The sequence below is a fragment of the Microcaecilia unicolor genome, chromosome 4 (assembly GCF_901765095.1).
Source record: "Microcaecilia unicolor chromosome 4, aMicUni1.1, whole genome shotgun sequence".
NCBI lineage: Eukaryota > Metazoa > Chordata > Amphibia > Gymnophiona > Siphonopidae > Microcaecilia > Microcaecilia unicolor.
Window position 1 is genome coordinate 125360439 of NC_044034.1, and position 26176 is coordinate 125386614.

At 42.0% G+C, this 26176-nt stretch overlaps 1 protein-coding gene across 1 annotated transcript in view; it reads right to left on the reverse strand.

The window, feature by feature from the left end:
- The window catches only part of KLHL1 (kelch like family member 1), a 683807-nt gene that overhangs the window by 322330 nt on the left and 335301 nt on the right, over positions 1 to 26176 (reverse strand). The gene's annotated exons all lie outside the window — the stretch shown is intronic.

A 26176-nucleotide genomic window follows, 5' to 3' on the forward strand; every position in this document is an offset into this window, starting at 1 on the left:
CCACGAAAAAAAAAAAGAACTTTAAAAACTTTTTTTGCCAGCCTGTATGCCAGCCTCAAATGTCATATCCAGCTCCATCACAGCAGTATGCAGGTCCCTGGAGCAGTTGTTAGTGGGTGCAGTGGACTTCAGGCAGGTGGACCCAGGCCCATCCCCCCCTACCTATTACACTTGTGCTGGTAAACGGGAGCCCTCCAAACCGCCCCCAAAACCCACTGTACCCACATCTAGGTGCCCTCCTTCACCCATAAGTGCTATGGTATGGTGTAGAGTTGTGGGGAGTGGGTTTTGGGGGGATTTGAGGGGCTCAGCACCCAAGGTAAGGGAGCTATGGACTTGGGAGGTATTTTAATTTTTTTAATTTTTACAAGTGCCCCCTAGGGTGACCAATTGGTGTCCTGGCATGTGAGGGGGACCAGTGCACTATGAATCCTGGTCCCTCCCACGACAAAATGCCTTGGTGTTGTTCATTTTTGAGCTGGGCGGCTTTGGTTTCCATTATCGCTGAAAACCGATACCGCCCAGCTCAAATCTGCCCAAATCCGATGTATTTACCCGGCACCAACCCATTTTTTGAAAATATGGTCTGTCCTGCCCCTTCACGTACCCGTCCTCGGAGATAGTCGCCCATGGAGATGGGCGTTCGCGTTCGATTTTGCCCCTCTAAGTGTATTATCTCTACCTTAACTGTATGGGAAATGCTCGGAATTCCCTCATTAATGGAGAGTAAGCACATAGTAACTGCAAAAACTTAACACACTTTAGTACATCTAGCCAAATGGAAATCACAGGGCTTAAGTCTCTGGGTAAATGTTATGAAAGAACTGTAAATGAATTTGTCAAGAAAATACACTCACTCTGACAAAACTATCCACACCGTTTATACTTGTTAACATGTATACATAGTTTTTTTGGGGGAAAATTATAATTCTATAAAGTAGGTGCTAATATTTAAACACTGATTACATATGTAAATACTTATAATGCCAGCATATACACAATAATTTGTGCACATATGTGCATAAATGCTGAAAATCCACCTAAGTGCTATTTTGTAAATACAAGCATATCTTACATACAGTAGCTTGTATTTGACAGATAGTTTTGTGCATGGAAAGAGTCTGGGTGTAGCAGTTAGGTGTAAACATTTACACCTGCTCTGTGACTGACACCTAACAAAGCAAACATGAAGAAGGGGACAGACCAGCAGTTACCAAACCTGATCCTGAAGGCACCCCAGCCAATCAGTTTTTTCGGACATTCACCATGAATATTCATGAGAGAGATTTGCAGCAGTAGAGGCAGTGCATGCAAATCTCTCTCACGAGTATTCATTGTGGATATCCTGAAAACCTGACTGGCTGGGGTGCCTCCAGGACCAGGTTTGGGAACTACTGGGGTAGACCAATGAAGTTCCAAAGCGAATGATTAATTATCAAACCAATTAGTGATGATAATTGGCTGATAACAACCAATTATCACTAATTGGCAATAATTGGAATTTATGCATGCTTATTTTTTAGGCATATTCTAAAAAGAGGTGCACGTAAATTACAACGCACATAGCTGAAAAGGGGGTGTGGCCATAGGAGGAGTATAGGCGTGTGGCTATAGGAGGAGTATAGGCGTGTCGGGGCATCAATCAAATTTATGTATGTTGTTTTAGAATTTGGGGGGGGGGGGGGGTTCAGTGTAAATGGCCACATCTGAGTGTATGCACGTTCCCCTGGCCTATGTGCTATTCTATAAACCAAGTCTTACTATAGATGATGTTCATACAATAGCGCTATGTGCGTTATTCCAACATGCTACATTTTAGACACCATTTACTGAATCTGGCCCACGGAGAGTAATTCTACAAAGAAGAAGCTTTTTGGGGGCACCAAACTATGCCTATTTTTCAGATTATTCCATGAAGTAAAATAGGCACCTACTGCTCTTTATAAAATGCTAGTGTAGCAGGTAAAAAATGTTCTTATACTTTAGCTGAAATCATTTATACAAACTATTCAGATGGTATAAATGCTTATGCCTAGATTATTAAAGAACACAAACAAATAATAGTATTTTATAATCTATGTATGTAAATGTGTTCCCCACCTATGTGCTACCCAAACTACCAATGTGAATGGACCCTTAGAAATTAAGGGGCCCTTTTACTAAGCTGCGTAGAGGGGGATAATCGAATGGGGGCGCCCCTCTCTAAGGATGACCCTATAAAGGGGCGGGGCAACCCGTATTATCGAAACAAGATGGCATGAGCATGATCATGTAAACACTAAGCACGCACAGTTGTCTGTTTTCCTTGGCACTAGTTAGGCACACCCATTTATGCCTGCCTGTTATAGAATAAGGGCTCATCACTTGAGATCATGAGCCAAGTTACTGAATTCCCCTCTGACTGTATATCACATGCATATATACAAATAATTATATCATACTTCCTAACCACACTGTCTAAAGGTTTTAAATAAATATTAAAAATTAGAGAGGAAAGCGGAGAACCCTGAGGCACCGCTCCCAATTCCAGACATATGTATCTGACCAATTACCTCTATATGTAACTTGAAAATGTCTCCCTTTCATGAAGGAAGCTATCCATACTAATGCAGTTCCACCCTAACTTTTGTCAACTCTCCAATAATACAGCCATTTCAACTTAATCGAACACTGCAGATAAATCTAGAGACATGAATAATACTGGATTACTTGCATCCTTTTCATATTTTATTTTGTTTGTATATATTTTAGCAGTTTGAACACTGCTTATGTTTGCATATGTAACATGTTGTATTACATATTACAAATGCTAATACATTTAAAGTAAAAAAAAGTAAAAAAATTCAGAAACCTTCCATTGACTCTAATTGCCAGTATTTTTGACAGAAATTGAAATGAGTACCAATTAGCATGATTTTGTATGACACTATGAAATTGAACCTAACATAAATTTCAAACATAAAAAAACCTGTCAAGCACATGAGATTTCTAGCAATAAACTGTCATAAAGTGCAGCTTTGGGACTTATGGAATAATTATAAGTTGTCAGCACATAGAGACTGCAAGCATATAATTAAACTAATTTTAAATATTGCCAGTCTACAAGGATTTCTGTTCATGGTATTTTATTGTTGCTTTAATTAAACAGATTGTAAATTCCAAAAGAAAGTCTTACAAGATTCCAGAAGTATCCCTTAAAACATGGATCATCTAATAGTTTATTCACAAATTTTTATCACATGAGACATATGTATCCAACAATCAAAAACAGTAGCAAAAAATGTTTTATCGATGTAAAGATCAGGATTTGAAAGACATTCAAATGAAAAGTGTAAGGCATAGCATAAAGCCAAATGAAAACAACTAGTGAAAAGAATCAAAGTAAAATTCAGAACAAATTGAAAAAAAACACAAAACCATTCAAGGTATATATTGAAAACTGTGATAGGGTGCAACAAAGTACTCTACAGTTAACCATAAGGGCAAGACATACTCATGATCCTCTGATACTGTGGTGTATTTCATCCAGTGTATGAAACATGGAAAGGGAAGCTATATTGATGATAAAAATCCAGATCCAGGAGCTAAAGATAGGCTAGGATAGAAATACACTGAACACTTCACAGAGGCCAAAGTTAAATAACTGAGATGGAAAAAACCCCCATTAATAATATTTTATTGTTATTGGGTTTTTTTTTCCATTTCATTTATTTAACTTTGGCCTTTGTGAAGTGTTCAGTGTATTTCTATCCTATCCTATCTTTAGCTCCTGGATCTGGATATAAATTCTCTCTCTCTCTCTCTGTATATTTAGTAAAGATTATTTTATTTGGTGTTGCTTCAGAAATTTTGCCTCCAAAAAGCTATTTAAGAAAACTGTCAATTACAAATGCTTACTACTCAAAACTGGAGCAGTGGCTCTATGGGAGGCCAAAATGCAAAACTAGCACAAAAATCAGTTAATAATGAAGCATTTTGGGGTCATTCATGGAATGTATTAGCTGTTTCATGTCTCTAAACATGAATCTTGTTATTCCTTTTCACAGATGAAGGCTGTTCAGATGAAACTGATTCTATATAATACAAAAAGGCAGGGAGACAAACTGACCATGTTTGGGAGGTGGTGTGGACACCACTGAAAGGCAACAAGAGAAAACAATTTTTTTTCACACTCACACTTCTTCATATGTGTTCTCGCTTCTGTATACTTGTTAAAACAAAGTTTTTCATACTAACTCCACTGCAATCAATAGAGGAGTTCCCAGACCCCAGAATTCATTCACAATCCTGCCATGGTATTTGCAAAACTACCCATTTGGAAACATTACCCCGAGGAAAAAACACATGTACTGCAGTCAGAAAAGAAACCACAAATACCAACACATGCTTTGGGAAAGAAGAATGATTGATGTGTCCAAATGAAAAACAGAAACACACTTTCATGTCATTTACACAATTCTGTACTCGATTCTTCTCTCACAGCTGTCTTTTCCTTAAAGGAACAACATTCACTTGTCACTAGCTACATACTTGTATATTACAGATGCCATATCATCCTCAAACTGTTTTACTGTTGTAATGGCCTCACATTCACACAATCAACATCAAGAAGACATGAAGGCTTGGATACTGGTCATTGGACCTTCCTCTGTCGCATACAAGGGCTCTATCACTGCATCAACCAACCAGAATTCTTGGCACTTAGGCCAGAATGCAAGCAGTGCTGCTTCAATCACTCCAGTTCTACAAACGACCTGATATCTAAACCTATCATCATTATTGGCTGGATCCTGGATCGTGCATTAAAGGTCAGGATCAAATGTTCACATAATCCAGTGCTGTGCTTCCTGAAGTAGAGATAGTCTTGTGTTAAGCGGAGTCTTTCAGGTAGTGCCTTCCAGAGTGTGGGGGCTACCCCGGAGAAGGCTTGCTTGTGGGTATCACATTATATAATGTCCTTTGAAGAGGGTGTGTTTAGTGCTAGTCTTTGAGAGGACCTTAATGGTGTATACAGGATAATCCTATTCTTCAGGTACTCAGGGCCAGTTCCTTTAAGGGCCTTGAAGCTCAGACATAGAGTTTTAAATTTAGCCCTGTATTGTACTGGTAGCCAATGAAGTTTTTGCAAACTTGCAACCTTCTATGAGTCTTGCTGCAGCATTCTGAATCAACTGGAACTGGGATAGGCCCTTTGTAGTCAGCCCGTTGTATAGTGCATTGCAGTAATCCAGTCTTGATGTTATCATGGCATGCACAACTGGCATGAAATTTACTTCTCGATGTAAGGAGAGAGGCAGTGTGGCTGTTGCAAATAGTAGAAGCAGCTCTTGAAGATTACTTGGATTTGGGGGATTTGGATATTGCCAGTTAGTACCTACCAGAAAACCGGTTATATCACACAATATAAAAGGCTATCTGCTGATATTCAGTGTATTGCCGGTTAAGTTTGGCAGCCAAATTTGGCCTTTATAGAATAGTGCTAAGCGCTTAAACAGTGCCTAACTTTAGGCGATGGCAATTACACCTGCTGAAAACAGGTGTAAATGCCAGCATCTAAGTTAGGTGCAGATTGAGTCTATTCTGTAACAATGCGCATAAATTCTGGGAACACCCCCTTGAAATTTACATGCTATAGGAGTATCATGCACATAGTTATAGAATAGGATGTGCGAGTAACTGCCCATTAAGGAAGTATGGGAAATAAGGTTCTGGATCTAGAGGCTTCGATGGAAGAGGCTGATTTGGAAGTGGCAGTTGTGGAGACATGGTTCCTTGAGAACCATGACTAAGATATAGTTATACCGGGATATAATCTATTCTGAAAAGATAAGATAGGAAGAAGGGGAGGGTTAGTGGCAATATATGTTAATGATTATATTAAAGCCACACAATTGCAGGATCTACAGGCTAAAGAAGACACGCTGTGGGCCAATTCGGAAAGAGGGAGTGGAAAAGTGAAGTTACTTACCTGTAGCAGGTGTTCTCCAAGGACAGCAGGGCTTATATTTTCACAAGTGGGTGAAGATGACTGATAAAAAAAAACACTTGGGAGAATTAATGTCCTACTTGTCCTTGGAGAAAGCAAAGTTACTTATCTGTGGCAGATATTCTCCAAGCACACAGGGCTTATATTCTCACAAGCATTTTTTTTTTACCAGTCAACGTTACCCACTTGTGAGAATTAATACCCTGCTTGTCCTCAAAGAAATGTATTTACATTAGTGTGATATACAGGCCTCCTTCACAAACAGAAGAAGTGGACAGATATTTAATTGAAGACATTCAAAATAGTGCTGTAAAAGAGAAAACACTACTAATAAGTGATTTTAATATGCCAGGTGTGGCTTGGAATCTCCATGTTGTGGGGTCTACTAGTAGGGAGATCCTGGATTCTCTACAGGGTGAACTGTTCCAGCAGTTGGTAATGGAACCCACGTGGGATGGGGCAATACTGGACTTAGTGCTTATGAATGGGGAGAGTGTTTCTGATGTTACAGTGGGTAATCATCTGGAATCCAGTGATCACCAGATGGTGTGGTTTAATATTAAGGAATGTGTGGAGAGGGTTCGTTCAAAAGTGATGGTTCTAGGCTTCAAAAAACTAACGTTGTTGAGATGGAGGATTACCTCAAGGAGTTGTTAGCTGGAAGGGAACATCTGGAAGAAAAAGAAAAGCAGCAGGCAAAACTGAAAGGAGCTAGTTTAAGAGCAACAAACCTCTTTGTAAGGAAAAGAAGGCTGCTTTGGTTCTCAAAAGTGGTAGCTGAAAAGGTAAGGAAAAAGAGGATAGCCTTCATAAACTACAAGAGATCATAGAAAGAGGAAGAAAGGTGACAATATCTGGAAAAGATTGGGGGGGGGGGAGGGGACAAGATATTTTTTAGGTATGTTATATGTTAGTGATGGGAGAAAGTGCAAAAGTGCCATTCTGAGATTCAAATGTGAAGGGAAGAAATATGTAGAAGCTGATAAAATATGATGAATTTGCTTAACAAATATTTCTGTTCTGTGTTCATAAATGAAGGGCTTGTAGCAGAATCACAAAAGACAAACACAAATAGGAATGGAGGTGTGGTAGACCCTGAATGATTTTCAGAGGACTATGTTCATGAGGAGCTAGTTAAACTAAAGTTGTACAAAGTGATGGAGCGTGATGATGTACATCCCAGGATACTGAAGGAACTTAGAGAAGTTCTGGCAGTTCCACCAGCTGACCTTTTCAGTGCTTTTCTAGATAAAGGAGTGGTCCCAAAGGACTGAAGAAGGGTGGATGTGGTCTCCCTCCTCAAAAGTGGACATAAGGAAGAGGTTTGTAAAGTCTGACTTCTGCAGTAAGTAAAATAATGGAAATGCTTTTAAAACAGAGAATAGTGAAGTTTCTGGAATCCAATGGATTGCAGGACCCAAGGCAACATGGTTTTACTAGAGACAAATCTTGTCAGTCAAATCTGATTAATTTCTTTGACTGGGTGACCAGAGAGTTGGATCAAGGGAGAGCACTAGATGTGGTGTATTTAGATTTAGCAAAGCCGTTGACATAGTTCTGCGTGGATGACTAATAAATAAATTGAGTGCCCATGATATTAGGTATAAAGTGACTGACTGGGTTAGGAACTGGATGAGTGGAAGGTGACAAGATGGTAGTGGTAAATGGGGCTCATTCTGAGGAAAAGGATGTTACCAATTCTTGGGATGGTTCTTTTTAACATTTTGTAGGTGATATTGCTGAATGGCTGTCTGGTAAAGTTTGCCTCTTTGTGGATGATACCAAAATCTGTATAAGGAAGACACCCCTGATAGTGTAGATAACATGAGGAAGGACTTAGTGAAACTTGCACAATGGTGGCTAGGGGGGCTTATAAAGGTATTAAACCACAGTATGCGTGGAGGGGCATAATCGAATGGGGCACCCAAATTTTCCTGAGGACATCTTCACAGGACATCCCGCGAAGGGGCGGGGAAACCCATATTATCGAAACAAGATGGGCGGCCATCTTTTGTTTCGATAATACAGTCGAGGACGCCCAAATCTCAACATTTAGTTTCGACCTTAGAGATGGTTGTCCACGATTTTCGGCGATAATGGAAACCGAGGACACCCATTTCAGAAACGACCAAATCCAAGCCATTTGGTCATGGGAGAAGCCAGCATTCGTAGTGCACTGGTCCCCCTGACCTGCCAGGACACCAACCGGGCACCCTAGGGGGCACTGCAGTGGACTTGAGAAAAAGCTCCCAGGTGCTAGCTCCCTTACCTTGTGTGCTGAGCCCCCCCCCCAAAAAAAAAAACCAAAACCCATTCCCCACAACTGTACACCACTACCATAGCCCTTAGGGATGAATGGGGGTACCTATATGTGGGTACAGTGGGTTTTGGGTGGGTTTTGGAGGGCTCACATTTACCACCACAAGTATAACAGGTAGGGGGGATGGGCCTGGGTCCGCCTGCCTGAAGTGCACTGCAATACCCACTAAAACTACTCCAGGGACCTGCATACTGCTGTTGTGGAGCAGGGTATGATATTTGAGGCTGGCATAGAGGCTAGAAAAATATTTTAATTTTTTGTTTAGGGTGAGAGGGGGTTAGTGACCACTGGGGGAATAAGGGGAGGTCATCCCCGATTCCCTCCGGTGGTCATCTGGTCATTTAGAGCACATTTTTGTGGCTTTGTCGTAAAAAAAAAAGGACCAAGTAAAGTCGGCCAAGTGTTCATCAGGGACACCCTTCTTTTTTCCATTATCGGCCGAGGACACCCATGTGTTAAGCATGCCCCAGTCCCACCTTCGCTATGCTTCCAACACACCCCCGTAAACTTTGGTGGTCCCCGCGACGGAAAGCAGATGAGGATGCCCAAAATCAGCTTTCGATTATGCCAATTTGGGTGACCCTGGGAGAAGGATGCCCATCTCCCGATTTGTGTCGAAAGATGGGCGCCCTTCTCTTTCAAAAATAAGCCTGTTACTCTCCCACACTTGCAAATATGACCATATCACCCCCTTCTGAAACAAAATCACTGGCTTTCCATTGCTTATTGCTTACAACACAAGACACTGACATTAGCCCACATCTCATATATCCCTCCCTACCTTTCCTCCCTCATTACCCATAGATGCCCTATCATACACTCCATTCCTCCTCTGATTGTCATCTCAATTTCCCACCTATTTACTGTTCTAGACTGGAATCAACTCATCAATCTGCTTTTTTTCTATTGCCCCAATACTTTGGAATTCTCTTCTTCCTGATATCCGCTCGGAAGTATCCTATATAAAATTTACAGTCATTCTTGGGACTGAGACACTGCCCCATTTTTTACACTAGTTCATTTTTGGGGAGAATGTCAAACATATGAAGATTATAGGGGTGACCCCACCATTCTCTCCAGTCAAGCACTGCTTAATCTGAGCACCTTTCCATGACCTGCACATTCCAAGCAGCAGGTCTAAATATCAACCTTAATGTCTGTAGACATGAATGTTTCTTCCCCTTCTAAAATAGGGAATAACTGGGACATGGGCATCCCAAAACCCACTCAGAACATGTCCCCTTGCTATATGAATGTTCTGCAGGTTTGGATGGCTATTACCTGGCATTGAAAAAATGGCATTTGGATGACCATGCACTATGGATATCTAAATGCCAGTCTAGAGATGGCTAAAATGAAAATAGCACTTCTAAAATAACCACCATAGCTTTCCAGATGGGAGCCCTTTTTTCCATTTTCAAATAAAATAGCCAGCATTTTACTTATTTGAGGGCTTTCACTTACCTGAAGGCTTTGTTCACTCATCTCCAATGATTCCAGTTTAAAGCCCTCCTCAATAGATTAGCTAGTCTGTTGCAGAAGACACACTACCCCCTTCTTTGAGAGGTGGACACCATCTTTGGTCAGTAGCCTTTGGAAAATTGCTCACTGTCCAGTAAGCCAAAATACGCCTGATGATACCATGTGCCCAGCCTTGCATTCATCTCCAGGATGCAGTTTCTCTACCACAAGTTACCGGAGAGGATTAAGATGAACACTTCTTCTGCACCTATCTGTTTTATCTTCTCTCCAATAACCACACAGCCACACAGCCACTTCTGATACATTCCAGTAGGTATCTAGCAGTATCATTTATGCTAACATGGTTGAATAACATATGATGACAAACTGTCCATAAAATCTCAGATGCTGACACCAAGCAGACATCACATTCCCAGGACATCATGTCTTATTGGCAGAAGGATGCCACATATCCTTCAGAAGGAAATTATTAACTGCCACTACCCTTCATTCCACTCTTCTGTGGTTACTGATCCCGAAGCTTTGGAATATTGTCATCGCTTCTACTTCCAGGACTGAATGAGAGATCTTTCTGGAAAGTAGTTGAGATTTCAGTTCTGCAGACTTTGATTATGCATGACCCTGAATATTTTAGCATTAAATCTTAGGCATTCCTCTAGTTTCCTCATGTTATCCACACCATTAGGGGAATCTATCTTATTACAGATTTTGGTATCATCTGCAAAGAATCAAACTTTACCAGACAGCCATTCAGCAATATCACCTATACAGCTGTCATCTTTTTATATAGTGTCATCTTCCCCTCTGCTAGAGATTTTAGACACCTCAACGAACATTTCATCTCATTATTACAAATGATTTCTAGCCTCACCACCCTCTCTATCAGTTCCTTCACTTTCTTCTTTAGGGATTCAACCTGCAGGCATCTGGAAAACTGAACCTGTTCCTCATCCTGGATCAGGGTATTCATCTGCATGGAGGTGGACCTGGTAACAAGTGTGAGATGATTTTTCCCAGCCATACTTCTACTGAAAAAGTTTTGTTACCTGTTGTAAAACAAAATTAGAAAAAGTCCTACCACATTCTCTACTTTTTCCTTATTTGTCATGTCCGTAAAAAAGAAAAAAAAACCTTGCTTCTTTTATGTGAAATCTAACATCTCTGTTCTTTCTATGTATCTATCATCTTATGCATATCTTGGTTCATTTTCATGTGCCCAAATGTTAGGCTTTATGAACGAAGAATATATTTAATTTATTCTTGAACTGAGAAAAACATTTCAAACCTAAAGTAAAACAGCAGAGCATTCCAAAGTGCACTTTATAGGTAAATAATGTGAAAACTGATTATAACGTAGACTCAAATCAAATTCAAGATAATAGTAAGAATTTACAGGAGATGCATTTGAGAGAAGTATAGGGTTCTAGTTATGAATATGGAATTGGTCAATCCGATGAGTAAATAGGGGTTAATATGGAGAGCATAATGTATTAAAATTTATTATACAACTAACTGGAAGCCAATGCAGCTTAATCAACAGAGGAATAACATGATCATATCTTGTTGCCAAGAGAAGCTTGGCTGCCATACTTTGTATAATCTGTAGTCATTTAAGAATATGAGAGGCAATTCATTATATAAAGAACTGCAATAATTAATTCTTGAAATTACTAAGATATGAATCACAATTTTAAAATCATGAAAATTCAGATTTTTTTAACAAAACAAATCCCACACAGGGCAAAAAAAAGACTAGTTTCACAACAGAGGAGATTTGAACTTTAAATGAAAAAACAAAACATTATCTCATTGGACTCCAAATGAAAAAGCAGCATTTTAAAAAGTAATTATGATATCGTTCATGTACAAAGCCATAGGTGGTAGAGGTGGAGATTTTGAGATTCAAATTTATTTACACTTAGATGGATTTAGTGCTAGCATATGGAATATCAGCCAATGTGCAACTTGTTGAGAGGTAGGAATTAATTGAAGGCATATCTAGGGAATAAGTACCAAAAATGCTAGAATATGAAAATTATCATCATAAATAAAGGGGCTAAACCCCAGTGACTGAATCATTCTATTACTCAGGAACTAATATGCAATACTATAACGTATTTTTCTCTACTATGTATGTACGCACCTTAACGCAATACCACTTTAATCCCTATGTCGAAAACGATTTCTCTATAATTGATGACTTAACATACGTTACAAACCAATCTATCACTCAGGAACCTATATGCAATACCATTATGTATTTTTCTTTACCATGTATGTATGCACCTTAATGCAATACCATTTGTAATTCTGTTAACCGGAAATGGCAATCGCCATTACGGCAAATGTAAGCTACATTGAGCCTGCAAATTGGTGGGAAAATGTGGGATACAAATACTACATATAAATAAATAAATAAATAAATAAATAAATAAATAAATAAATAAATAAATGTAGTAAGTGGAGCCAAACAAGACTGGAGAAAGTAGAGAACCTTATGAAATGCTGTAGGTGGAATGATGAGATTATGAGAAAGATTAATTGAACAAGCATCTTTTCTGACACTGGGCAAAACCATTGCAGAATGTGTCATGCCAAAGTCATGTAACTGGTGAAGTAAAAGGTGATGATCAACAAGATGAAAAGCCGATGAAAGATCATGTTTCTCAGAGTCCAAAGCTAAAATGATCAACGTAGGACTTAAAATAATGATTTCATACTATTTTCATGATGGCAGCCTGACTGTCTAGGATGTAAACAGGGCCGTGCTAACCCGGTAAGCGAGGTAAGCATGGCAGGGGGGCGCTTCCCTCTGGGGGGCGCCTCCGCACCATGCTCACCTCGCTCGCCCTCCCCCAACATCCCTTTTCTTTTTTTTCTTTTTAAATTTACCTCCGTGGCGGCGGTTCCGGCAACGCAGCGTCAGGGAAGGAGGCGGCGCTCCCGACGTCTCTAGCCTTCCCCGCTGTGTTCCGCCTTCTTCTGACGTCAAGGATGACGTCAGAAGAAGGCGGAACACAGCAAAGGGAAGGCTAGACGTCGGGAGCGCTGCCTCCTTCCCTGACGCTGCCGGAACCGCCGCCACGGAGGTAAATTTAAAAAGAAAAAAAAAGAAAAGGGATGTTGGGGGGAGAGAAGAGGGCGGGAAGTTAAACAATGGGAGCGGGAGGGCAGGGGAGAAACGACAGCATGGATGCGAAGGGGGGGGCATGGATGCGAAGGGGGGGGAAGAAGAGGGCGGGCCAGGCTGGGACATGGGAGAGAGAGGAGCATGGATGCGAGGGGGGGGGTCATGGAAGGTAGAGAGGGGAATTGCTGGAAAAGGATGAATGGAGGGGGCAGGGGACAGAGGAGCATGGATGGGCATGGATGGATATGGATTGCAGGGCAGGGCTCAGGGAGAGAGGGGAATTGCTGGATAGGGTGAATGGAGGGGGCAGGGGACAGAGGAGCATGGATGGGCATGGATTGGGAGGGCAGGGCTCAGGGAGAGAGGGGAATTGCTGGATAGGGTGAATGGAGGGGACAGATGGGCATGGATGGATATGGATTGCAGGTCAGGGCTCAGGGAGAGAGGGGAATTGCTGGATAGGGATGAATGGAGGGGCAGGGGACAGAGGAGCATGGATGGGCATGGATTGGGAGGGCAGGGCTCAGGGAGAGAGGGGAATTGCTGGAAAGGGATGAATGAAGGGGACAGATGGGCATGGATGGATATGGATTGCAGGGCAGGGCTCAGGGAGAGAGGGGAATTGCTGGATAGGGATGAATGGAGGGGGCAGTTGACAGAGGAGCATGGATGGGCATGGATTGGGAGGGCAGGGCTCAGGGAGAGAGGGGAATTGCTGGATAGGGATGAATGGAGGGGACAGATGGGCATGGATGGATATGGATTGCAGGACAGGGCTCAGGGAGAGAGGGGAATTGCTGGATAGGGATGAATGGAGGGGGCAGGTGACAGAGGAGCATGGATGGGCATGGATTGGGAGGGCAGGGCTCAGGGAGAGAGGGGAATTGCTGGAAAAGGATGAATGGAGGGGGCAGGGGACAGAGGAGCATGGATGGGCATGGATTGGGATGGCAGAGCTCAGGGAGAGAGGGGAATTGCTGGAAAGGGATGAATGGAGGGGGCAGGGGACAGAGGAGCATGGATGGGCATGGATTGGGAGGGCAGGGCTCAGGGAGAGAGGGGAATTGCTGGAAAGGGATGAATGGAGGGGCAGGGGACAGAGGAGCATGGATGGGCATGGATTGGGAGGGCAGGGCTCAGAGAGAGAGGGGAATTGCTGGAAAAGGATGAATGGAGGGGGCAGGGGACAGAGGGGCATGGATTGGGAGGGCAGGGCTCAGGGAGAGAGGAGAAATTGCTGGACATAGAGGGGAGGGAAGAGAGATGAAGGAGATGAAATGAGGGAGAAGGAAGAGAGGAGAAAAACTGCACATGGATGAAGAAAATAGGCAGAAGCTGAGGACCAGAAATGAAGAAGAAAGGAGGAAAGGAAAGAAATAAATGGAAAGGAAGCCCTGGAAATGGAGTTAAGAGGACAGATAGCAGCAGAATCAGATACTGGGCCAGCATGATTAGAAAAAGAAAGTCACCAGACAACAAAGGTAGAAAAAAAAATCATTTTATTTTCATTTTAGTGTTTGGAATATGTCCACTTTGAGAATTTACATCTGCTATCTTATTTTGCAATGTATAGCAATTTCTTTCTAAGAATATTGCTGACAATTCCTGTCAGTGTGGCAAGTGGTGAGCGATCATTTTCACGGGGGGGGGGGGGGGGGGGGGCGCTGCCGCCGCTGCTGCTGCCGCCAACTGATAGGCTGCAGGAGGGGCGCCAACTGATAGGCTGCAGGGGGGCGCCAGAGACCCTAGGCACAGCCCTGGATGTAAAGCCCGTACCATCTCTACAAATGGCAAAAGCTGAAAAAATATAATTATTTCTATTATTTTGGACATTAATGTAAGATATGAAACTAGCATCTATGTTTATTAAGCAGTGCTATGGGTACATTAGCATTTTTAATGCACGTAAATGGTTTACATGCATTAAATGCTAACGCGCCCATAGAAATGTATAGGCATGTTAGCATTTAATGCGCCTTAAATTTACATTATTGCGCCTTAAATTTACAGGCGCTTTAAAAACGCTAACGCACCTTAGTAAACATAACCCTAGATATAAAAACAGCAGGCGGAAGGAGGCACAAAGCAGCATTTGGGAATTTTTTATTCCTAAAACATCCAAATTGTTATTTTGGAAACCATATTTTAAGATATTTTTCTATGCAGTTCATCTGAAGTTCATCCAAATCACAAGGGGGCATGTTAGGAGCATGTTTCAGGTGTGATTTGGGCATTCCTAACACTTGGACATTTTTTTCTGTCATAATGGAACAAAACAAAGACGTGCATTGCTAAAACCTAGATGTTTTTGACTAGGCCTGTTTTAATAATGACTAAGGGGTCCTTTTACAAAGGCGAGCTGAAAAATGGGTTGTGGTAGTGTAGGCTCGGGTTTTGGACATGCACCAATCCATTTTTTAGCGTGCCTGTAAAAAAGCGTCTTTTTTTGCTGAAAATGGACGTGCGGCTAAATCAAAATTGCCATGCATCCATTTTGGGTCTGAAACCTTACCGCCAGCCATAGACCTAGTGGTAAAGAATCTGGGTGGTAATGACCTACATGCATCAAATGACACTTGGCACGCTTGCCAGAAAATAAAAAATATTTTTCTGACGCGTGTAGCGGACGTGTGCCAAAATTGAAATTGCCGCAATGGTCACACGGTAACTAGGAAGTAACACCAATTTGCCACATGTTCGGCACACGTTGGCGCCTATCGGGCTTATTTGTGAAAGTGATCGCCGGCCATCTTCCGACATAAATCGAAAGATGACCGGCGATCTCTCAAAAGTGGCGAAATCGGTATAATCAAAAGCTGCTTTTTTGACACCATCACCGCTTTCCTGTCGCCAAGCCAGTGAAAATTCAAGGGGGCATGTCGGCGGCGTAGCAAAGGCGGGACATGGGCGGGCATTTGCGTGGCTACCAGATGGCTGGCTTTCGCAGATAATGGAAAAAAAAAAGCGGCGTTAATCAGTATTTTGCCGGGTTTACTTGGTCCTTTTATTTTCACGACCAAGCCTCAAAAAGGTGCCCCAACTCACCAGATGACCACCAGAGGGAATGGGGGTTGGACTCCCCATACTCCCCCAGTGGTCACCAACCCCCCTCCCACACTAAAAAAATAAAAATAAAAACTTTTTTTGCCAGCCTGTATGCCAGCCTCAAATGTCATTCCCAGCTCCTTGACAGCAGTATGCAGGTCCCTGGAACAGTTTTTGTTGGTTGCAGTGGACATCAGGCAGGCGGACCCAGGCCCACCCCCCCACCTGTTACACTTGTGGTGCTAAGTGTTGAGCCCTCCAACCCCCCCTCCCCAAAACCCACTGTACCCACATGTAGGTGCCCCCGTTCACCCATAAGGACTATGGTAGTGGTGTAGAGTTGTGGGGTGTGGATTTTGGGGGGGATTTGGGGGCTCAGCACCCAAGGTAAGGGAGCTGTGCACCTGGGAGGTATTTGTATATATTTTTTTCATTTTTAGAAGTGTCCCCTAGGGTGCCCGGTTGGTGTCCTGGCATGTCAGGGGGACCAGTGCACTACAAAAGCTGGCTCCTCCCATGACCAAATGCCTTGGATTTCGCTGGGTTTGAGATCGCTGGCATTTTTTTCCATTATCGCTGAAAAACAAAACCAGCCATCTCAAACCCGGTGAACTCTGGCATTTGGCCGGGCCAAACTGTATTATCGAAAGATTTCGATAATATAGTTTGGCCAGCTGTTTGTGGCGCCGCCAAAATAGATCGCCGGCAATCTATTTCGCCAGCGCTGTTCGATTATTCCCCTCTAAGCGGCTTAGTAAAAGGGACCCTAAGTTACAAAAATATGCATCAAATGACCACTGGAGAGATTAAGGCATTACTACTACTACTACTACTTAACATTTCTAGAGCGCTACTAGGGTTACGCAGCGCTGTACAAATTAACAAAGAAGGACGGTCCCTTCTCAAAGGAGCTTACAATCTAAAGGACGAAATGTCAAGTTGGGGTAGTCTAGATTTCCTGAGTAGAGGTGTAGTGGTTAGGTGCCAAAGGCAACATTGAAGAGGTGGGCTTTGAGCAATGATTTGAAGATGGGTAGGGAAGGGGCCTGGCGTATGGGCTCAGGGAGTTTGTTCCAAGCATGGGGTGAGGCGAGGCAGAAAGGGCGGAGCCTGGAGTTGGCGGTGGTGGAGAAGGGTAATGAAAGGAGGGATTTGTCTTGAGAGCGGAGGTTACGGGTAGGGACGTAAGGGGAGATGAAGGTAGAGAGGTAAGGCGGGGCTGCAGATTGAGTGCATTTGTAGGTTAGTAGGAGAAGCTTGAACTGTATGCGGTATCTGATCGGAAGCCAGTGAAGTGACTTGAGAAGAGGGGTGATATGAGTATATCAGTTTAGGCGGAAGATAAGACGTGCAGCAGAGTTCTGAACGGACTGAAGGGGGGATAGATGGCTAAGTGGGAGGCCGGTGAGGAGTAGGTTGCAGTAGTCAAGGCGAGAGGTAATGAGAGAGTGGATGAGAGTTCGGGTGGTGTGCTCAGAGAGGAAGGGGTGAATTTTGCTAATGTTATAGAGGAAGAAGCGACAGGTCTTGGCTATCTGCTGGATATGCGCAGAGAAGGAGAGGGAGGAGTCGAAGATGACACCGAGGTTGCGGGCAGATGAAACGGGGACGATGAGGGTGTTATCAACTGAAATAGAGAGTGAAGGGAGAGGAGAAGTGGGCTTGGGTGGGAAGACAATAAGTTCGGTCTTGGCCATGTTCAGTTTCAGGTGGCGGTTGGACATCCAGGCTGCGATGTCAGATAAGCAGGCCGATACTTTGGCTTGGGTTTCTGCAGTGATGTCTGGTGTGGAGAGATAAAGCTGGGTGTCATCAGCATAAAGATGATAGTGGAAACCATGAGATGAGATCAGGGAGCCCAGGGAAGAGGTGTAGATTGAAAAAAGAAGGGGTCCAAGGACAGATCCCTGAGGAACTCCAACAGAGAGCGGGATAGGGGTGGAGGACGAACCATGAGAGTGTACTCTAAAGGTACGATGGGAGAGATAAGAGGAGAACCATGAGAGGACAGAGCCCTGGAACCCAAAAGAAGACAGTGTGTCAAGAAGTAGGTTGTGATTGACAGTGTCAAAAGCGGCAGATAGGTCGAGGAGGAAGAGGATGGAGTAGTGACCTTTGGATTTGGCGAGGAACAGGTCATTGCAGACTTGAGATAGTGCCGTTTCTGTCAAGTGTAGGGGGCGAAAGCCGGATTGAAGCGGATCGAGGATGGCATGAGAGGAGAGAAAATCAAGGCAGCGGCTGTGAAAGATGCGTTCAAGTATCTTGAAGAGGAAGGGTAGGAGGGAAATGGGGCGGTAGTTGGAGGGACAGGTAGGGTCAAGTGATGGTTTTTTGAGGAGTGGTGTGACCACAGCAGCTTAGTAAAAGGGACCCTAAGTTACAAAAATATGCATCAAATGACCAGTGGAGAGATTAAGGCATTACCCCCTCCTTACTACCCCAGTGGTCACTGACCTCCTCCACCTCCAATGATGTAAAAGAAACAGTACATACCAGGCTCCACGACAGCTTCAGATGTTATGGTCACTCCTCTTAGAGTAGCAAGCAAGTCCGTGGAGTAGCCCATAACCCATAACTGTTACACTTGTGGTGGAAAGTCTTGTGGTGGGTTTTGGAGGACTCACCATACAGTATAAGGGGGTGACAGTAAGAAGTGTACCTGGGACCTTTTATGTGAAGTCCACTGCAGTGATCCCTAGGGTGTCCCACAGCTCTGCTGGGATGTCTGTGTGGTCAGTCTACTAAGAATGCTGGCTGTTCCTACATCCCAATGGCTTGATTTTGTATGTTTTTCACTTGGATTTTTTCCCCGAAAATAGTCCAAGAAGATAGACGCACTGAGCACAACAACATCTAGCAAATGACCATTAAAAAAAAAAAGAAAAGAAATGCTTTGCAGGTTCAAAAATAGGCATGTTCATTACTGGATTTTTGGACATTTTCCGCAAAACGTCTGAAGTCGGATTTAGACATCATACCGAAAATCTCCCTCCACACTCTTACTCTGTTCTATATGGAATGTAACTTCATCTCCTACCACGTCTTTTCTAGGTACTTGTATCATCTTACATATATATTCATGATTATATTAATTGTAAATCGCTTAGCTGGAAATCCAATAGGCAGTATAACAATAAAAATTTGAACTGTAGTCGTTGGAAGTTGTGATTTGTATATTAGGTTTTCTACAGTTTTTATTGTAAACTGCTTAGATATTTTTATTATTTGCAGTAAATTAAATACAATTGAAATGTGAAATGTGAACATATTACCAAAACCCTTATCTATTCTCTCATCACGTCTGTCTTACACTACTGCAAGTTGTTTCTCACAGATCTCCCAGTGAGTTATCTTTTTTTACTCTATTGATTCAAAATTCATCTGTGCAATTTCTAATTTTGCTATACCTGTATGATTCATCTTCTCAAGAAAGTATATCTATCCATATCTGCATTTAGTTTAATCTTCTTATTGTCTACTGCAATTCTTCAGCAGTTCATTACCACATCTTCCTATACTCTTCTTAATAAACTGTACTCATAAGGAAAGTCACTCTCCACTGCCAATGTCCAATTGTGCTCTTGACTAGGGAAATTCACTTGTTAGCATTCACCTGTGAAAATATTTTTTTTTTATATTTCCGCTAGCGCAGAAAATGGTGCGTGTTGGGGTTGGAGCTACTGCCGACACCTGTGTTGGGTCGGTAGTAGTAACCACAAGAAGAGCGGAAGAAACCAAAAGGATCAGACTGAAGACCACAAATAGTAAGAGCTCTTACTATTTGTGGTCTTCAGTCTGGTCCTTTTGGTTTCTTCCACTCTTCTTGTGGTTACTTGTGTGCTTTGCGGGAGATTTGGACCCTCTTTTGGTTGGGTCGGTAGTAGTTCCAGGTTGCAAAGTGGCAACCCGTTAGGAAATAATTCTATAAGGAGCTATCTAAAGTTAGCTGGCATGCACATGCATTAAAGCAGTATTATAGTCATTTACGTATGTCTGTAAAACATATACACTTAAATAATAATAATGTTGCTATGAACTCTTTTATAAGTATGCACATATCTTTGATCGCAAGCATCTTACAGGTAGATGTTCACAAGTGCTGAGTCTATAAGATATGTATATGTTTCCAATCTAGGCATACGCATTTACACTCTATTACAGCTCTATGGCTGTTGTAAGTGCTTGCACCTAAATACATATGTGTGTATCTACCTAGTTATGCTAGTATTTTGTAAAGAAATATAGGTGCCTGCTTTTCATTATAGCATAGGCTCCAAACAGGTTCACTCTATCCCCTGAATTTTATGAAAGTCTCCTAAATTTGGGCATAGAACCCAGATTCGCGCATATCCCAGGTCAGCACAAAAACTAATTAGTTAATGATCCATTAATTAGCAATTATCAATGTTAGCTGGCACTAATTAGAACTTTCATGTGGATCTGCCTATGCACTATTCTATAACACTGAGCACCTAAATTGTCTCACGTACAACTCAAAAGGGGACATGGCCAGGGGAGGGTCATGGATGGATCATAAGCATTCTCAAACTTTACGCACAGTATTATAGAATAGGGTCATTTATGCACCAAACTGCCATTGGTTGTGTGCCAGCATTTACATCGGGTTTCATCAGGTGTAAATTGTCACACCCAAAGTTGGGCAGGGGAATCCACACTAAACACTATTCCATGCATGTTGCAAACTTTGTAAAATTAGCGCTTAGCGCAGATCTTCCCAGTGCCTAACTTTAAGCAATATTCATAGAATTTCCACCTAGGTGCCTAAATATGCATTACATGCATTAACCCCCAGATTCTATGCAGGTCGTCCAAGTTGGGCACCCAAATTTGCTCAAACTAATTAGTCGATTGGAGGCTAACAACCAATTATTGCGGCTAATTGGAGTCAATTTATTTGTTACTACTACTACTACTACTACTACTTATCATTTCTATAGCGCTACAAGGCATACGCAGCGCTGTACATCATACACAAAAAAGACAGTCCCTGCTCAAAGAGCTTACAATCTATATAAGACAGGTAAACAAACAGAACAAATAAGGGTAAGTGAATAAAGAGGTGAGGATAAAAGGACAGGGCAAGTGAGTAGTGGTTAGGAGTCAAAAGCAGTGGTAAAGATGTGGGCTTTAAGTTGTTACATTTGTATCCCAATTTTCCCACCTATTTTTTAGGCTCAATGTGGCTTACATGGTTCCGGAGAGGTGATTACAAGCACTGGTGTTAACAAATACAAGGTGAATAGTTTGTTTAAATAGAGCTAGTGTGGTTCACCCACACTAGGGGATCGAGCAACGGAAGGTTTTGTGTTATGTCTTTTTCATGTGTTAGTGATATTGTGTTTCTGTGGTCGGGCGTCTATGTTGGTTCTGTGGGGTATGCCTTTCTAAAAAGGTGAGTTAATTGGCACTTAATTGACAATAATTTGGATTTACATGCACAACTGCCTACATGCTATTCTATAACGCTGCAAGCCCAATGTGTCTCGCATGCAACCCAAAAGGGGCATGGCTATGGGAGGAGCATGGGCAGATAATATGCATTGAAAAGTCATTTGTCTTAGTAAGTTGACTGAAAATCTCCCACACTATTTTCAGGTAAAAGTACATGTAAGAATCAACAGCACACATACTTTCAGTAGGGAGAAAGTCAGTAAACTTGGAAGACAGACTAAGGTCGTGGAGACCAGAACACATTTTCTGCTGTTTCAAACATATGAACATTGTCGTGCATGAAAACGTACCCACACAAAAACTGGTATAAATCCCTGTGAATACTTCTTCCTGGGACAATCTCCAAGAGAAAGTATGTTTCCCTTTGAAAACTGTTACAAAGTCTTCAAGTAAAAACATACAAAACTTCACAAACAGTTTTGAAAAATTATCTCGTGGAGAGGGAGAGTAGTGCCTGATTTAGAGCCTGTGGCTGAAGAAATATGAAGGTAATGTCCCAATTAATACTGTGGCTGAAGGAGATAAGATGAGGAAGAGAGTAAAGGAGAATGTGGCTACTAGGAATGCCCCCTTGGTTAGATCATCTACTTGTGCCCAATTCTATTATTAAACAGTGACTCAACTGTAGTGCATTTTTGGTGGGAATCTCTGTACCTGCCTTATAAATATAAAGTACGTTTGGCAGAGAGGGCGGGAAGACTGGAGAAAGTTCTTAGTATGTGGACCCCCCTTAAGCAATATGTTAGAGATGCTTGATTGAACTTTACACCTTTCTATGTGGGCTTGAATATCTGATGGCTCAATTTTATGTCTTCTAAGAATAATAATCCAGAGCCTGTAGAAGGTCAATTAGTTATGCCAATCAAATCTAGTGACACCTACTAGTAATGCGGTGTCTGATGAAATGTTTTTTTATGTAGAGGAAAAAGCCCAGGCAAATACCCCTTGTGTTGAATCCAACTTTAGGGAGCACTGCCTGATCATCATAGGCTAAAAAACCTCTTCTCTTTAATGTAACCCTCACGTACCATTCATGCAGTTCAGTGAGAGAATACGGGGGTTACTTTATGTCTCCAATGTGCTAGATGCCTGCAGGGGAGGGAATAGGAATGGGTAGGGTGGGTTGGAGAGGGTATTTGAGGGGTTATCTGATGGATGATTTTGTTAGTTTTGACTTTTTGTACATTATCAATTTGGTTATTGTTGAAGACATGTGAATTTTCTTCATTTTTTTTAACTTAAAAACTTTAAAATAGATAGAACCTAAGACAAATAAAATTCCATCAGTTACACATACCACTTTGCATATATAGGCATGTCCATTTATACCTACCATTGACGTGGTGTAATTGGTCACACTTAAACTTAGATACACAAATTCTGGATTATACTAGTATTCTATTATAAATTCTGGCTTATTATAGTTTTCTATAATGGTGTCTTAATGCCCAGACACCATTGAATTGAAGCCCAGTGCTCAACATTAGTAAACCCAAATGGAGGCATTCATTTATAGAAATTCCTCCCTAATTTCCTTTCATGTTTATTTTTTTATATTTCTAAATGATGCTTCTTCATAGCTTAAACATTATTTCATAATTTGCTTGCTGTAAAATGTCAAAAATTACACAACCACAAAAAAGAAACAAAAAAATAAAATAAAATTAAAAAAATCACCCAAAAGGGACTAATTAGGAACATTATTTTCCTCACTAATTACTATAAATAATTTACCTAACAAGAACAAAATCTGCTTCTCAGCCAGAATGAGGATTGCTATTGGAATGATTAGTCTAGATGGGAACAGAGAGAAGTTGCTAAATTGGAGGAACAAAATGATAACAGTGAGTAAAGCTTATGGTAGTATACATCCTCTTGGAGCAGCTTCTGATTATGCTGGAAAAAAGAGGAAAAGGAAAAACATTGATTGATGAATATAAAAAAAGTACAGAAACTCATCTAGGGGGTAGTTACTAAGCTGCAGTAAAAGTTGCCCTTTTCCCACAGCTTAGTTTACCACAGGAATCAACTGCAGTAACCAAAGATTGGTAATAAATAATGCAATTTATGATAAACCTCACAAGCTGCATTATACTGCTCCTCTCTAATTCATCGCGTGTCTTTGTGTAACTGAGATAGCACAGAATTGTGATAACAAATAATGAATAATTAATAAATATTAAAGTGTGGTACTTTTTTTGCACTTACTGGGCTAGATTCTATAAATGGCACCTAAAGAAACTGCTTATGCGGTATTCTACAAGCTGCGCCTAAAGTTCCGTGCAGTTTATAGAATAAACGCTAAGCGGACAGGTTGCATGTAAATTTAGATGCCACCATTTGCACCAATAAAAATGTTATTCTATAATTATGTATATAACCTCAAACCACACCCCTGATCTACCCCCAAATTCCTATGTCCCTCCTATTCTATGCCCCATTTTTTTGGGCCGAGTGTAAGTTTACATGGATAAGCCCCAATTAAATCTATTAAGTGCTTGATAAAAAACCAATTCTTGGCAATAATTGGCTTATTATTCTATTAAATTGCATGTGCAAATTGGGCCACATCTAAATTTGTGCACACAGTGTTTGGTGATCTTTATAGACTCAGGGGGACTGTGTGCTAATTGCTAAAACTAGCACATGGTAAATACAAAGCCTGTGCAATAAATGCAGGTCCTGTGCCCAGCATCTGCCCTGCATTTAACATGCAGGGTAGGTGTTTACTGCACAGCAGTGCTAGTTAGCATGGGTGCTCCTGTGCTATCAGGCATGCATGTAAAATGGTACAAGTACAATGAAAATAAATAAAAAAGAACTGTCATGGCCATGTATCCCCCTTTGCATATCCCCTGATCTGATTTCCGCAAGTCACGACTCCTTTCCAACTGAATTACGTCCCCCCAGTCCATTTCCTCCAAGTCTATCCCCCTTGGATCCCCTCTCCAATCCAATTCCCCACAAGTCATAATTCTACTCAGCCCTGGAACTCTTCTCTTGATCTGATGCCGCAATCAAATTCACAAGCCCTGTCCCTGAATATATTTATTTATTTATTGCATTTGTATCCCACATTATCCCACCTCTTTGCAGGCTCAATGTGGCTTACAATACATCATGGATAGTGGAAATGAGAAGAGAATTGACATTTGGTGTTACAGAAGGATTTTGGGTTACATGGTAATAGAATACAAGATAGTGATATAACAAAAGGCATTCTTAATAATCCTGACCCCTGGGCATAGGCACCTCCCCTCATGGGCCATCCCTCCTTCCACTTCCCAGATACTTCTGGGAATTACCTGGGGGTAACCATCAGTAATTCTAGTGGGCCCAGGTGGGAGCGGTCCACTTCCACTCCAGCCTGGGACTGTGTCATGATCCAAAATGGTGCCAATGACCTCTAGAGGTAGTTTCACAATACTGCCACTAGATGGCACTTTCCATATAAGGAGATTTGGAAGGATGTCCTCTAGTGGTAGTAGTATAAGACAACCATTAAGGGTCAACAATGCTAATTTGGATTTCAGTACACTCTTGAGTTAGAGTGGAGGGGGACTCCTCCTGTTCAGGTTCATTAAAATCACTAATGGAGACCCCCGGGTAATTTCTGGGGGTGTCAGGAAGGTGAAGGGAAGGATGGGCTACAGGGACAGCTGCTTATGCCCAGGGAGTAGGGTTATACATTTGGGAGGTGGGTTGTATACTTTGACTAGGAGATCAGATAGGAGGGAGGGATCTGGTGGAAATGAAATTATGACTTTAGGTGGATTGGATCAGGTGAGAGGATCTGGGAGGGATGGAACAACTAGAGGGGATCAAATCAGGGGAGGGGGTCTGTTGGGGGGGATGGAGTTATGACTTGGAAAGGATTGGATTGGGAGGAGTTCAGGGGAGAAGAAGTTATGATATGGAAGGGGTTGGATTTGAGAGAGGGGGTCCAGGGAGGGATCGGACATGTGGGCATGTCAGGAGGGGGATCTGCAGAACTTGCGACAGCAGCAATGCTACTGGACTGCTGGTAGCATGGTTGCACTTACTATAGAAGCCTCCTCTTGAGGTGACTAAGTACAGCCATGCCATAGGCATAGATATGATAGAGGTCTATAAGATATGATAGAGGTCTATAAAATAATGAGTGGAGTTGAATGGGTAGATGTGAAGCATCTGTTCACGCTTTCCAAAAATACTAGGACTAGGGGGCATGCGATGAAGCTACAATGTAGTAATTAAACTCTGGAATTCGTTGCCAGAGAATGTGGTAAAGGTGGTTAGCTTAGCGGAGTTTAAAAAAGGTTTGGACGGCTTCCTAAAGGAAAAGTCCATAGACCGTTATTAAATGGACTGGGGGAAATCCACTATTTTTGGGATAAGCAGTATAACATTTTTTCTACATTTTTGGGATCTTGCCAGGTATTTGTGACCTGGATTGGCCACTGTTGGAAACAGGATGCTGGGCTCGATGGACCTTTCGTCTTTCCCAGTATGGCAATACTTATGTACTTATGTAGTGTGTGATACATAACTGACTATACCTCTGACCCATCCAATCACACCTGGTTCCCTCCCTACTGGTATTAAGCAACTACAGCAGAATTTTGTACCAAATTGCTGGCTTTATCACTCTGCGGACATTAGGAGTTTTAGGGTGAAAGCCTGCTGATGACATCATCTCCCACCCCTATTTCTTTCTGGTAAGACACTGGGGTTTGTGTGTCATTCTGAACTGAGAAAA